At 41.3% G+C, this 4,438-nt stretch overlaps 1 long non-coding RNA gene across 1 annotated transcript; it reads right to left on the reverse strand.

Annotated features, from left to right (window-relative positions):
* Positions 1–1,044: 1,044 nt before the first annotated feature.
* LOC121018329 (uncharacterized) lies at positions 1,045–3,624 on the reverse strand. Its single transcript, XR_005785138.1, has 3 exons — positions 3,467–3,624; positions 2,792–3,064; positions 1,045–1,585 (listed from the first exon to the last, which is right to left on the reverse strand). It is a non-coding gene; the product is annotated as an uncharacterized LOC121018329 (long non-coding RNA).
* Between the last annotated feature and the right edge of the window lie 814 nt (positions 3,625–4,438).

The raw sequence follows: 4,438 nt of genomic DNA on the forward strand, positions 1-4,438 counted from the left end.
GGTCTTAGCAAAGTGTATGAATATCTATTTGTTGAAATTTATCCAGTACCAGTGTTTTTAAGCAGGAGGGCATCTTCTAGTGAACCTCGCTGCTGGTGGCAGAAATCTTTTTGTTGCAATATCTTCTATAGCATTGTTATATGTGACATTACCAACTTTGTTCTAAAATCTTGAATAATTTTTCTTAATGGACCTGGCAACACCATATATTGGGAAAGTTAATGTCCAAAGCCTTTCCGTTTCACTTATTTCCCTGAGATTCTATAATTTTGCTTAGGGGAGAGACGAGAAGTGGTGCGTAACCAGGATAATATCCCCATAATCACATAAGCCAGACCAATTCCTTGGATGCCAAAAGTCAGCTCATGTACCACAAATGAAATAAGTCCCAATAAATGATCACCGACAGTCTAATTGGACAATTGAGCAACTGAAGAGCGGAAGATTAAGATACAGTGTGTACTGAATTCAGGGAAATATCATAAGGATTAATACAACATTCATTATAATTACATTGGCTACTGGCCACAGGAACTAATCCATTTTGAATGAAACATTGAAACACTTTAATGGCAATGGCTATTTGTGGAAAGAGTATGGAAGTATGGGAAATTACACTGGGGACGGTGCATTTGGAAGGCTTTATTGGTCTTATTCCAGCAGCAATCAAAAACAACTGTTTTGCATCCCCAGGCTTCAAAAGTCTTCCCAGAGGAGGGGCATCAGTATCATGGATATCCCATGAGACGTGACCCAATACTTGGAAATAAGAAGTTTCTTTATGAACAGAAAGAATAGTTTAAGGAAAGTGTAATATTTTTATCCCTGGATTTTGACATACCAAAGCCATAAAACAGTAATCAGACAAAAGCCCATAAACGATTTTGGAATTTTTTTCTAATCTTTTAGATAGTCCTTTTCTCTCTGGAGGGGAAGATCTTTTCCACTTTGAAGTGGCACAGTTTCTGTACCTTATAAGCAAGACCCCAAAGCAACCCTGTGCATTCAGAAGGGACAGTGGGGCCACTGCCGTGGTGACCTGGCAATACTGACCCCATCATTTGGTCTCTTCGCCAAAAGAGAGGGGGCCAACACACTCCCTGTGTTTTTAAATTTTGAGGTAAGAATTGAGCAAGGCCCTCTTCATCCAGTGGGGAAAAATTGTTAATTTGCTTAAGTTTTTTCCTTGCAAAAGAGAGGCTAGTGGCAGAATTACTCCTTTAACGTTGCAATTTCGTATGTTGCTCAGAAATTGGCCCATTCCCAGACTCCTTTGTTAGGATAAGTGTCAGTTGGCACCTAGAGAGCAAATACGGAGCCAATATAAAATGTACACCAAGATGCTCTTAAGGCTAAGGTTAAAAGTCCATGAAGTAGGCATAAAAAGCTGTCACTGGCGCCCGTGTGCTCTTGAGGTGGGAAGCCTGGGCCAGGATACGTGGGTGGTACGTCCAAGCTGGGACGATTCCCTTCAGGGGAGTTTGATTGATGCTTCTTTCCTCTGATGAACTTTGAAGTATATTCAATCTTCAGGTTGTGGATTGTAGATCGTTTTTATCAGGGTGATCTTTCAAGCTGCTTGTTCCTGTGAATAGAAGTGTTGACACACTTCAGTAGTGTTTTGTAATAATGTAGCAACATGCCATTTAATACATAAATATTTTCCAAGTGGATGGCCACCGGAAGTGCAACAAGAAGTTTCATGAGCCTCTCCAGTTCTTCTGTTGGCTCTAGTTTTTGTGACCTTAAGAATCATGGGCAAGAAATCTGACCATTTCGGTATATACATTTGGGCTAATTTACTTTTTGAAATCCCATTTGGTTTTCTACCATCCTGAGCTAGTTGAGCAGAGGAAGTACGCCGTATTAGTTTCGGTAAGGCTTTGTCTACTTCCTTTACAGTTTGACCTGATCACTGCTGAGGGATGAAGTTGCCTCAACTTGGGAAAGAAGCTCTTTGGAAGTCTTTGATTAATGGTGACCGGGTAAGCTTTTGCTTGTTACTAAAAACATACTTGAATTACCAACGTGCAAGCCCATGAACAACATTTCTTTGCCTAGGTAGAAACCTGAATATTTACAAATGTCCTGGTGGTGAAGGATGAGCTACCGGTATTTATGGGCAAGTTGACATTACTGTTCATTCATTCAGTGAATATTTACTGAGCACCTGCTGTACAACAGACACAGTTCTAGATGCTGGGGATAAAGTGGTGAATAAGGAAAGAAGGCAAAAATTCCTTCCCCCATGGAGCTCACATTCTAATGGGAAGAAACAAACATGGCCCGGAGGTCAAATATACTATGTTAAGTGTACTTAGTGCTAACGAGAAAAACAAAACAAGGAAAGGGGATTAAAAAGTATGTATATGGTAGTCTGGGAGAGGATTACAATTTTAGATAGGGTAGCCATGGCAGGGCTTCACAGGGATGGAGATCTTTGAATAAAGCCAGACGGACATAAAAGGAGATGAGGAACAATAGAGGTTCTGTTGAGATAGAAGGATAAACAGCAGACCAAGTAAAGAAGATGTGTTCAGAAAGGAAAGGGTAACCAACTCTGTCAAATGCTGCTTGGTAGTTGAGTAAGAGAAGGGCAGAGAGTGGACCAGCTCTGGAAGGGCAACAGGGGTGAAAACCTCTGACATGGCTTCAGGGGAGAAACAGATGGAGAGAAATTAGAGATGGTGAGAACAGACCACTATTTTGAGGGATTTTCCTCTGAAAGGGAGCAGAGAAACAGAGTAATAACTGGAAGGAGAAACAAGATAAAAGGAAGCCTTTGCCTTACTGTTTTCTGGTTTGGGGGGGGTGGGGGTTGGGAGATAATACAGCATCTCCAAACCATGACAACAATTATCCACTAACGAGTGAATATCAGTGCCATTTGGAGAATGCAGGAGCAGAGTGAGGGCACCGCCAACCGGGGAGAGAAGACAGAGTGCCTGTGGACAGATGCTGGCAGACAGGCAGGTTGGATAGCAGGAGCTGTGGAATTCTCTCCTGGTGGCCTCTATTAGTGAAATAAGGAGCAAGGTCAGCAGCAGGGAGTGAGGGATGAAACCTGTATGAAGGGGGAGGAAAAGATATAAAATAATTAAGTACGAGAGTAAGAGAGTTAATGGACTAGATAAATGTAGAATAATGACTAGGAAGTTAAGTGCCCACTGGAGGTAAGTGGTCATGAATGTGAAGTGGTGCAGTCAATACAGTTGTTGTTTTTTCAGCCGTGTTTTTCTGCAGCGTTGACGCAGGCGTGGGAGAATTTGCTTCTGCCAGGGTCTCAGTTTTTGCCAAGCAAGTAATGCAAACTGAGATCTGGCCAAGGGAGTTCAGGGCATTTGGAGTGGTTCGTTACGACTGATGATAAAATTTAAACTGGGTAGGGAAGTGGAAGGTAAGGAAGGAAGCTGAGGCTCCCATACTGCAGAGTGGGTGGCTTAAAAACAAACATTTATTCTCTCACACTTCTGGAGGCTGGAAGTCCAAGATCCAAGGGTGGGCAGGGTTGCTTTCTGGTGGAGCCTCTCTTCCTGGCTTGCAGACTGTCACCTTCTTGCTGTGTCTTCACATGACCTTTCCATTGTGGGTGGGTGGAAAAAGAGGGATTTCAGGTGCCTTTTCTTCTTCTTTTTTTATTAGGTATAATTGGCATATCACGTTTTAGTTTCAGATGTACAACATGATTTGATATTTGTATATATTGCAAAATGATCACGATAATAAACCTTTAGTTAACATCCTTCACCATATATATTTACAAATTTTTTTCTCTTGTGGTGAGAACTTTTAAGATCTATTCTCTTAGCAATCTTCAAATATGCAATACAATATTATTAGCTCTAGTCACCATGCTGTACATTATGTCCCTGTGACTTATTGATTTTATAACCAAAAGTTTGTGCTTTTTGATCCCCTTCACCCATTTTGACCACCCCATCCCCCACTTCTGGCAACCACCAATCTGTTCTCCGTATCTATGAGCTTGGTTTTTTGTCTTGCCTTGTTTTGTTTTGTTTTTAGATTCCACATATAAGTGAGATGTAAGGTATCTGTCTTTCTTGGACTAATTTCCTGATTTCCCTTAGCATAATGTCTTCCTCTTCTTATAAGGACACTAGTCCCATCAGATTGGAGCCCCCACCCTTATGACCTCTTTTAATCTTAATTACCTCCTTAAAGTCTCTGTCTCTAAGTACAGTCATGTTGGAGATTAGGGCTTTAACACAGGAGCACAGGAGTTTTGGAGGTACACAATTCAATCCATAACAATAAGGAAAGAAGAACATGAAAAACAGTCTGGAACGACAAAGCAGTAAGGTGAATGGATTGTAGGTAATGGTGAAACCAAAGGATCATTGGAGTGTTAGTGTGAGTTGGAAATAGAGGAGGAGTTGACTGGAGAGTGGAGCATATGAAATTGGGATTATAGGGGTTG

This window comes from Herpailurus yagouaroundi, unplaced genomic scaffold (genome assembly GCF_014898765.1).
Source record: "Herpailurus yagouaroundi ecotype Mexico unplaced genomic scaffold, PumYag 77, whole genome shotgun sequence".
NCBI lineage: Eukaryota > Metazoa > Chordata > Mammalia > Carnivora > Felidae > Herpailurus > Herpailurus yagouaroundi.